The sequence below is a fragment of the Phalangium opilio genome, unplaced genomic scaffold, assembly GCF_054372755.1.
Source record: "Phalangium opilio isolate 3A_F unplaced genomic scaffold, DU_Popi_V2 ptg000009l_1, whole genome shotgun sequence".
Taxonomy (NCBI): domain Eukaryota; kingdom Metazoa; phylum Arthropoda; class Arachnida; order Opiliones; family Phalangiidae; genus Phalangium; species Phalangium opilio.
In genome coordinates, this window is record NW_028324146.1 from 11,338,945 (window position 1) to 11,350,392 (window position 11,448).

At 45.2% G+C, this 11,448-nt stretch overlaps 3 non-coding genes across 3 annotated transcripts; all 3 read right to left on the reverse strand.

Annotated features, from left to right (window-relative positions):
* Positions 1 to 3,542: 3,542 nt before the first annotated feature.
* On the reverse strand, positions 3,543 to 3,626 carry TRNAL-UAA (transfer RNA leucine (anticodon UAA)). The gene has a single exon. It is a non-coding gene; the product is annotated as a tRNA-Leu (tRNA).
* Positions 3,627 to 4,017: 391 nt separating this feature from the next.
* Positions 4,018 to 4,101, reverse strand: TRNAL-UAA (transfer RNA leucine (anticodon UAA)). Its single transcript has one exon. It is a non-coding gene; the product is annotated as a tRNA-Leu (tRNA).
* A 1,327-nt stretch (positions 4,102 to 5,428) lies between these two features.
* On the reverse strand, positions 5,429 to 5,512 carry TRNAL-UAA (transfer RNA leucine (anticodon UAA)). The gene has a single exon. It is a non-coding gene; the product is annotated as a tRNA-Leu (tRNA).
* Between the last annotated feature and the right edge of the window lie 5,936 nt (positions 5,513 to 11,448).

Consider the following 11,448-nt stretch of genomic DNA (forward strand, 5'->3'; position numbering starts at 1 on the left):
TTGGCCTTGTCCAGAGACGACTTTGAACGTGAGAGGTTTGGTGATGGAACCGGCTTTGCACAACAGCGTACAGTCTCCCAAAACGGTCATAAGGGACCCATCATACATGGTGAGGGCCGACGGAGGGGATTGATTACTGGGCGGTAGTGGTTGCCGTAGCCTTTTCATATCCTCGACGTTTATCACATTGCACGTTGCCCCGGTGTCTAATTGGCATTTGATCGGATAGCTTGGCCCGGACTCTGACTCACTGCGAACATGTAGGACGCAAAAGAGTTTCTTTCTGGCTTCCATTTTCGATTGCGTTGACTTGTTTCCGATGTGGTGTACTTGTAACTGAAACAGGTCTTCTGTGGGCTCCGATCTCTGAATATTCCACGAGTCTTGAAAGGGACATGGTTCATATTGGCGGACAAGTCCTTGAGGCTCTGGTGTACATGCCGACGGTTGATTAGGGATCTGTCGCTGCGTAGGCGCAGAGGTCATGGCGAGACGTCCAAAGTTGTCTACTGTTTGGTATCCTGACGAATCCGACGTAAAGTTAACCGCCTGCGAAACACTTGCTGACTTCTTCCTGCAGACAGCTGCGAAGTGGTTGAGGCGCGAGCAGTAGTTACAAGTTTGGCCATAGGCCGGGCACCGTTCTCCTGATCGATGGGGACGTTGATAACCGCAATTGATGCACCCTGATGCCGCTGAAACCGTTGGCCTGGTTTTGTAATGTGGAGATTGCGAAGGCGTCCATGATTCCCGAGTCCGCTGTGCCTGACCTCGACGACGGGCCGACGTTGATCGACCATTGGTGTAGTTTATAGCCTCCATCGCTGACGGGAGGACGTCCGTATCGATATGCGTCAATTGAGCAGCTGAAGCAGCAGCCACCCGCAATGTCTGTAGAACCTCTGGCAATGAGGTAAGATCCGGAGCTTGATACAGGAGAGCCCTTGTTTTCTTGTCGTTGCTTCCCAAAATGAGTTGATCTCCAAGTAGTTCGTCTTCCAGGGTCCCGTACTGACAGGTTTTGACGAGGGACCGTAGCCGTATATAGTATTGATCGACCGATACCGCTGGTTGTTGGAACGCCATTCGAAACAGGTGACGCTGATAACGTGGGTTTTTGTTCGGAGCGAAATGGGTTTCCAGAGATGAGAGTATTCCCGCCGTGGTACTTGCCGCGGTCTCTGATAATTGAATATGACGCAGGATCTTCGGCCATTTAAGAATTAGTTTGTTTTTACTACGCGAACTGCGACAAACTAAACCACTTCTGACACCATGTTGTAAGTTTATGAATCACGACTAAGTTTACGGAGGACGATAGTTTATTCACGTCTGGCTAAGTTACATTGTACAGGCGAACTGCCCTTAGTCTCTTATCACAAAACATTAAATAACCTCGTATGACAAAGATTAGATCAGATTAAAAAAGTAACATTAGATTAAAAAACATCTACCGATAACGGTTGGCCTAGCAAGCCTACTACCAACACACGCTTTTACACGTTTTCCTTGAAAATGAAGCTATAGTACCACCCCGAAATACCTCCAGGAATTCTATGCTCCATAAAGCTACTCACATGTAGCCATACTAGAGAAGCCTTTCCTGAGCATGAGATACATATGTGTTTAAAGTAAAACAAATCGTTGTCAGAAGTGCGGTTCGAACCCACGCCCTCATGAGGATCAGCGCTTAAATCTGACGCCTTAGACCACTCGGCCATACTGACACGCTTTTAAACGTTTTCCTTGAACATTTAACTATAGTACAACACCAAAATACCTCTCGGAACTCTATGCTCCATAGAGCTACTCACTTGTTGCTATACTAGAGAAGCCTTTTCTGATCATGAAATACATGTTATTAAAATGAATCAAATCGTTGTCAGAAGAGGGGTTCGAACCCACACCCTCACACGCGGATCAGAGGTTAAATCTGACGCCTTAGACCACTCGGCCATCCTGACACGCTTTTAAACGTTTTCCTTGAAAATGAAGCTATAGTACCACCCCGAAATACCTCTCGGAATTCTATGCTCCATAAAGCTACTCAAATGTTGCCATACTAGAGAAGCCTTTCCTGAGCATGAGATACATATGTTATTAAAGTAAAACAAATCGTTGTCAGAACAGGGGTTCGAACCCACGCCCTCATACGAGGATCAGAGCTTAAATCTGACGCCTTAGACCACTCGGCCATCCTGACACGCTTTTCAGAGTTTTCCTTGAAAATGTAGCTATAGTACAACACCAAAATACCTCTCGGAACTCCATGCTCCATAGAGCTACTCACTTGTTGCCATACTAGAGAAGCCTTTTCTGATCATGAGATACATGTTATTAAAATGAAACAAATCGTTGTCAGAAGAGGGGTTCGAACCCACGCCCTCATACGAGGATCACAGCTTAAATCTGACGCCTTAGACCACTCGGCCATCCTGACACACTTTTAAACGTTTTCCTTGAAAATGAAGCTATAGTACCACCCCGAAACACCTCTCGGTATTCTATGCTCCATAAAGTAACTCACTTGTTGCCATACTAAAGAGGCTTTTCCTGAGCATGAGATACATGTTATTAAAATGAAACAAATCGTTGTCAGAAGTGGGGTTCGAACCTACGCCCTCATACGCGGATCAGAGCTTAAATCTGACGCCTTAGACCACTCGGCCATCCTGACACGCTTTTAAACGTTTTCCTTGAACATTTAGCTATAGTACAACACCAAAATACCTCTCGGAACTCTATGCTCCATAAAGCTACTCACTTGTTGCCATACTAGAGAAGCCTATTCTGATCATGAGATACATGTTATTAAAATGAAACAAATCGTTGTCAGAAGTGGGGTTCGAACCCACGCCCTCATACGAGGATCAGAGCTTAAATCTTACGCCTTAGACCACTCGGCCATCCTGACACGCTTTTAAACGTTTTCCTTGAAAATGAAGCTATAGTACCACCCCGAAATACCTCTAGGAATTCTATGCTCCATAAAGCTACTCACATGTTGCCATACTAGAGAAGCCTTTCCTGAGCGTGAGATACATATGTTTTTAAAGTAAAACAAATCGTTGTCAGAAGAAGGGTTCGAACCCACACCCTCACACGCGGATCAGAGCTTAATTCTGACGCCTTGGACCACTCGGCCATCCTGACACACTTTTAAACGTTTTCCTTGAAAATGAAGCTATAGTACCACCCCGAAACACCTCTAGGAATTCTATGCTCCATAAAGCTACTCACTTGTTGCCATACTAGAGAGGCTTTTCCTGAGCATGAGATACAAGTTATTAAAATGAACAAATCGTTGTCAGAAGTGGGGTTCGAACCCACGCCCTCATACGAGGATCAGAGCTTAAATCTGACGCCTTAGACCACTCGGCCTTCCTGACACGCTTTTAAACGTTTTCCTTGAACATTTAGCTATAGTACCACCCCGAAATACCTCTCGGAATTCTATGCGCCATAAAGCTACTCACTTGTTGCCATACTAGAGAAGCCTTTCCTGAGCATGAGATACATGTTATTAAAGTAAAACAAATCTTTGTCAGAAGTGGGGTTCGAACCCACGCCCTCATACGAGGATCAGAGCTTAAATCTGACGCCTTAGACCACTCGGCCATCCTGACACACTTTTAAACGTTTTCCTTGATAATGAAGCTATAGTACCACCCCGAAATACCTCTAGGAATTCTATGCTCCATAAAGCTACTCACATGTTGCCATACTAGAGAAGCCTTTCCTGAGCATGAGATACACATGTTATTAAAGTAAAACAAATCGTTGTCAGAAGTGCGGTTTGAACCCACGCCCTCATACGAGGATCAGAGCTTAAATCTGACGCCTTACACCACTCGGCCATCCTGACACGCTTTTCAACGTTTTCTTTGAACATTTAGCTATAGTACAACCCCGAAACACCTCTCGGAATTCTATGCTCCATAAAGCTACTCACTTGTTGCCATACTAGAGAGGCTTTTCCTGAGCCTGAGATACAAGTTATTAAAATGAACAAATCGTTGTCAGAAGTGAGGTTCGAACCCACGCCCTCATACGAGGATCAGAGCTTAAATCTGACGCCTTTGACCACTCGGCCATCCTGACACGATTTTGAACGTTTTCCGTGAAATTGAAGCTATAGGACCACCCCGAAATACCTCTCGGAATTCTATGCTCCATAAAGCTACTCACATGTTGCCATACTAGAGAAGCCTTTCTTGAGCATGAGATACATGTTATTAAAGTAAAACAAATCGATGGCAGAAGTGGGGTTCGAACCCACGCCCTCATCCGAGGATCAGAGCTTAAATCTGACGCCTTAGACCACTCGGCCATCCTGACACGCTTTTCAAGGTTTTCCTTGAAAATGTAGCTATAGTACAACACCAAAATACCTCACGGAACTCTATGCTCCATAGAGCTACTCACTTGTTGCCATACTAGAGAAGCCTTTTCTGATCATGAGATACATGTTATTAAAATGAAACAAATCGTTGTCAGAAGAGGGGTTCGAACCTACGCCCTCATACGAGGATCAGAGCTTAAATCTGACGCCTTAGACCACTCGGCCATCCTGACACGCTTCTAAAGGTTTTCCTTGAACATTTAGCTATAGTACCACCCCGAAATGCCTCTAGGAATTCTATGCTCCATAAAGCTACTCACATGTTGCCATACTAGAGAAGCCTTTCCTGAGCATGAGATACATATGTTATTAAAGTAAAACAAATCGTTGTCAGAAGAAGGGTTCGAACCCACGCCCTCATACGAGGATCAGAGCTTAAATCTGACGACTTAGACCACTCGGCCATCCTGACACGCTTTTAAAGGTTTTCCTTGAACATTTAGCTATAGTACCACCCCGAAATACCTCTAATAATTCTATGCTCCATAAAGCTACTCACATGTTGCCATACTAGAGAAGCCTTTCCTGAGCATGAGATACATATGTTATTAAAGTAAAACAAATCGTTGTCAGAAAAAGGGTTCGAACCCACGCCCTCATACGAGGATCAGAGCTTAAATCTGACGCCTTAGACCACTCCACCATCCTGACACGCTTTTCAAGGTTTTCCTTGAAAATGTAGCTATATTACAACACCAAAATACCTCTCGGAACTCTATGCTCCATAGAGCTACACTTTTGTTGCCTTTTCTGATCATGAGATCCATGTAATTAAAATGAATCAAATCGTTGTCAGAAGAGGGGTTCGAACCCACACCCTCACACGCGGATCAGATCTTAAATCTGACGCCTTAGACCACTCGGCCATCCTGACACACTTTTAAACGTTTTCCTTGAAAATGAAGGTATAGTACCACCCCGAAACACCTTTCGGAATTCTATGCTCCATAAAGCTACTCACTTGTTGCCATTCTAGAGAGGCTTTTCCTGAGCATGAGATACAAGTTATTAAAATGAACAAATCGTTGTCAGAAGTGGGGTTCGAACCCACGCCCTCATACGAGGATCAGAGCTTAAATCTGACGCCTTTGACCACTCGGCCATCCTGACACGATTTTGAACGTTTTCCGTGAAAATGAAGCTATAGTACCACCCCGAAATACCTCTCGGAATTCTATGCTCCATAAAGCTACTCACATGTTGCCATACTAGAGAAGCCTTTCTTGAGCATGAGATTCATGTTATTAAAGTAAAACAAATCGATGGCAGAAGTGGGGTTCGAACCCACGCCCTCATACGCAGGGCCGTCTTAAGTGTTCTATGGGCCACTGGGCAGTGCAGTATATTGGGCCCCCTAATCCCCTATGCAAAACGAATTAATTTTCCTCCAAAGCAAAAGTATACAAATTAAACAATCAACGCAAAATCAGAAACATTTGCGCACTTTCTTCCTTGAAAATTCCTTTACAATTGGATTTTCTTATGACAAGAAATGTAAAATGAGTATTACGTGACAATTATCGGGCCCCTGTTCTTGAGGGGCCCCTGGGCCAGTGCCCAACGGGCCCAATGGATAAGACGGCACTGCTCATACGAGGATCAGACTTAGACCACTCGGCCATCCTGACACGCTTTTCAAGGTTTTCCTTGAAAATGTAGCTATAGTACAACACCAAAATACCTCACGGAACTCTATGCTCCATAGAGCTACTCACTTGTTGCCATACTAGAGAAGCCTTTTCTGATCATGAGATACATGTTATTAAAATGAAACAAATCGTTGTCAGAAGAGGGGTTCGAACCTACGCCCTCATACGAGGATCAGAGCTTAAATCTGACGCCTTTGACCACTCGGCCATCCTGACACACTTTTAAACGTTTTCCTTGAAAATGAAGCTATAGTACCACCCCGAAACACCTCTCGGAATTCTATGCTCCATAAAGCTACTCACTTGTTGCCATACTAGAGAGGCTTTTCCTGAGCATGAGATACATGTTATTAAAATGACACAAATCGTTGTCAGAAGTGGGGTTCGAACCTACGCCCTCATACGCGGATCAGAGCTTAAATCTGACGCCTTAGACCACTCGGCCATCCTGACACGCTTTTAAACGTTTTCCTTGAACATTTAGCTATAGTACAACACCAAAATACCTCTCGGAACTCTATGCTCCATAAAGCTACTCACTTGTTGCCATACTAGAGAAGCCTATTCTGATCATGAGATACATGTTATTAAAATGAAACAAATCGTTGTCAGAAGTGGGGTTCGAACCCACGCCCTCATACGAGGATCAGAGCTTAAATCTTACGCCTCAGACCACTCGGCCATCCTGACACGCTTTTAAACGTTTTCCTTGAAAACGAAGCTATAGTACCACCCCGAAATACCTCTAGGAATTCTATGCTCCATAAAGCTACTCACATGTTGCCATACTAGAGAAGCCTTTCCTGAGCGTCAGATACATATGTTTTTAAAGTAAAACAAATCGTTGTCAGAAGAAGGGTTCGAACCCACGCCCTCATACGAGGATCAGAGCTTAAATCCGACGCCTTAGACCACTCCGCCATCCTGACACGCTTTTGAAGGTTTTCCTTGTAAATGTAGCTATATTACAACACCAAAATACCTCTCGGAACTCTATGCTCCATAGAGCTACACTTTTGTTGCCTTTTCTGATCATGAGATCCATGTAATTAAAATGAATCAAATCGTTGTCAGAAGAGGGGTTCGAACCCACACCCTCACACGCGGATTAGAGCTTAAATCTGACGCCTTAGACCACTCGGCCATCCTGACACACTTTAAACGTTTTCCTTGAAAAGAAGCTATAGTACCACCCCGAAATACCTCTCGGAATTCTATGCTCCATAAAGCTACTCACTTGTTGCCATACTAGAGAAGCCTTTCCTGAGCATGAGATACATGTTATTAAAGTAAAACAAATCGTTGACAGAAGTGCGGTTCGAACCCACGCCCTCATACGAGGATCAGAGCTTAAATCTGACGCCTTAGACCACCCGGCCATCCTGACACGCTTTTCAAAGTTTTCCTTGAAAATGTAGCTATATTACAACACCAAAATACCTCTCGGAACTATATGCTCCATAGAGCTACTCACTTGTTGCCATACTAGAGAAGCCTTTTCTGATCATGAGATACATGTTATTAAAATGAAACAAATCGTTGTCAGAAGTGGGGTTCGAACCCACGCCCTCATACGAGGATCAGAGCTTAAATCTTACGCCTTAGACCACTCGGCCATCCTGACACGCTTTTAAACGTTTTCCTTGAAAATGAAGCTATAGTACCACCCCGAAATACGTCTAGGAAATCTATGCTCCATAAAGCTACTCACATGTTGCCATACTAGAGAAGCCTTTCCTGAGCGTGAGATACATATGTTTTTAAAGTAAAACAAATCGTTGTCAGAAGAAGGGTTCGAACCCACGCCCTCATACGAGGATCAGAGCTTAAATCCGACGCCTTAGACCACTCTGCCATCCTGACACGCTTTTCAAGGTTTTCCTTGTAAATGTAGCTATATTACAACACCAAAATACCTCTCGGAACTCTATGCTCCATAAAGCTACTCACTTGTTGCCATACTTGAGAGGCTTTTCCTGAGCATGAGATACAAGTTATTAAAATGAACAAATCGTTGTCAGAAGTGGGGTTCGAACCCACGCCCTCATACGAGGATCAGAGCTAAAATCTGACGCCTTTGACCACTCGGCCATCCTGACACGATTTTGAACGTTTTCCGTGAAAATGAAGCTATATTACCACCCCGAAATACCTCTCGGAATTCTATGCTCCATAAAACTACTCACATGTTGCCATACTAGAGAAGCCTTTTTTGAGCATGAGATACATGTTATTAAAATGAAACAAATCGTTGTCAGAAGAAGGGTTCGAACCCACGTCCTCACACGAGGATCAGAGCTTAAATCTGACGCCTTAGACCACTCGGCCATCCTGACACGCTTTTAAACGTTAACCTTGAACATTTAGCTAAATTACAACACCAAAATACCTCTCGGAACTCTATGCTCCATAGAGCTACACTTTTGCTGCCTTTTCTGATCATGAGGTCCATGTAATTAAAATGAAACAAATCGTAGTCAGAAGAGCGGTTCGAACCCACACCCTCATACGCGGATCAGAGATTAAATCTGACGCCTTAGACCACTCGGCCATGCTGACACGCATTTAAACGTTTTCCGTGAAAATGAAGCTATAGTACCACCCCGAAATACCTCTCGGAATTCTATGCTCCATAAAGCTACTCACATGTTGCCATACTAGAAAAGCCTTTCTTGAGCATGAGATACATGTTATTAAAATGAAACAAATCGTTGTCAGAAGTCGGGTTCGAACCCACGCCCTCATACGAGGATCAGAGCTTAAATCTGACGCTTTAGACCACTCGGCCATCCTAACACGCTTTTAAACGTTAACCTTGAACATTTAGCTATAGTACAACACCAAAATACCTCTCGGAACTCTATGCTCCATAGAGCTACTCACTTGTTGCCATACTAGAGAAGCCTTTTCTGATCATGAGATACATGTTATTAAAATGAAACAAATCGTTGTCAGAACAGGGGTTCGAACCCACGCCCTCATACGAGGATCAGAGCTTAAATCTGACGCCTTAGACCACTCGGCCATCCTGACACGCTATTGAACGTTTTCCGTGAAAATGAAGCTATAGTACAACCCCGAAACACCTCTCGGAATTCTATGCTCCATAAAGCTACTCACTTGTTGCCATACTAGAGAGGCCTTTCCTGAGCATGAGATACAGGTTATTAAAATGAAACAAATCGTTGTCAGAAGTGGGGTTCGAACCCACGCCCTCATACGAGGATCAGAGCTTAAATCTGACGCCTTAGACCACTCGGCCTTCCTGACACGATTTTGAACGTTTTCCGTGAAAATGAAGCTATAGTACCACCCCGAAATACCTCTCGGAATTCTATGCTCCATAAAGCTACTCACTTGTTGCCATACTAGAGAAGCCTTTCCTGAGCATGAGATACATGTTATTAAAGTAAAACAAATCGTTGTCAGAAGTGGGGTTCGAACCCACGCCCTCATACGAGGATCAGAGCTTAAATCTGACGCCTTAGACCACTCGGCTCGGTCTGTCCCGAGTCCGAGTTTTTGAAGGACTCTGATACCGAGAGGACCTACGCTCCTGTTAGTAGGATGGAGTTGGGGGCCAAGGGTGCTGCTGGTGGAGGCGAAGGAGATACCGGTCCTGGATCGGGACTCCGCGCTACCGCCAAGCAGTAGCCGGGGCCGCCTCTATTCCTAAGATATGAGCATCAAGGTGATCCAGATCAACCTGCATTACTGCAAAGCGGCCTCGGCAGTTCTATGCCGGAAGTTTGCCTTAGAGGGCCTGGATGTGGCTCTCATTCAGGAACCTTGGATTCATAATGGTAAAATCCTTGGTTTAAAGAATGCAGGTAATTTCTCTTATGACTTTACCTCACCCAACCCCAAGGCGTGTGTTCTGACCAGGAAGGGTCTTGACATCCTTCCGCTTCCGAACTACCTCACTAGGGATACTGCTGTGATTAAGGTAATGCCCTCCTCTTCTGGAGAGGCAACTGGCCTTATCATGGCGTCTGCTTACTTTCCCCATGATGCCACGGGTTCCCCTTCACCACAGGAGGTTGTCGCTCTTGTCGACCGCTGTGAGAGGCGGGGGGACAGGCTCATTTTGGGCTGTGATGCCAATGCTTACCATGTCACATGGGGCAGTAGTGACTGCAACAGACGTGGTGATGAACTGCTTGAATATCTGGTCGGTACGAACCTGCATATTCTCAACAGACACAATGAGCCAACCTTCGTTACTTCTAACAGAAAGGAGGTCATTGATGTCACCCTGGCCACAGACAATATCAGTCTGTCGGTTTCTAATTGGCATGTGTCTAATGAACCGTCTCTCTCAGACCATAGGCACATCTGCTTCTCGGTCGCGGTCAAGTCAACTTCGGTTAAGACGGAACTGCGTAACCCCCGTCGGACCGACTGGTCCGGCTACAGGGAGGAACTTTGTCTCCTACTCAGAGGTAATGCTCCACAGCTTTCCTCGGTGATGGAATTGGATTTGGCAGTTGATCTCATGCAACAAGCCATTATCAATTCCTACCACCACAACTGTCCGGCGAAGCCTGCCACCCGGCCAAGGCTCGTTCCTTGGTGGAATACGGAACTTGGCAAGCTTCGCAAGCTCACTCGTAGACTCTTTAATAGGGTCAAGAGGACTGGGGATTGGACTGTTTATAGACAGACGCTCAACAAGTATAATAAAGCCATCCGGGAGGCCAAAAGGAACTCCTGGAGGGACTTTTGCGGTAGCATCTCTGATGCCCCCGCTACTGCCAAGATCATGAAGATACTGGCTCATGATAACACCCACCAGCTCAGCACCATCAAGGTGGCAGAAGGTGAGTTTACCAAGTCAGGGACTGATACCCTAAAGCATATGCTTAAGGTACACTTTCCGGACTCCAAGGCTTTTGACCCCACAAGCACCGACGCTCCCCCCGTGCACTTTCGGAGAGCACACAGTTCGGACTGGGGCATCGCCAATAAGATAGTTACATACTCTAGACTTAAGTCCCCTGGCCCAGATGGCGTCTTTCCCGCCCTCCTCCAGGAAGGCATAGACGCCATTGGCCCTTATCTTTGCGGGATATTTAGAGCCTGCATTGCTCTGGCGCATATTCCAGATATTTGGAAGCGCTCGAAGGTTATCTTTATTCCCAAACCTGGGAAGACGAGCTATCTCGAGGCTAAGGCATTTAGACCTATCTGTCTTACATCTTTCTTCCTAAAAACTTTAGAGAAATTGGTGGACAGGTATTTGCGGGATGGTGTCCTTTCCCACACACCCCTGTCCACTTTTCAGTTTGCCTATCAGAAAGACAAATCTACAGAGACGGCGCTCCATGGCATTTTGAACTGCTTTGACAGGTCCATCGAGTTCAAGGAGATGTTTTTGGCCATCTTCCTTGATATTGA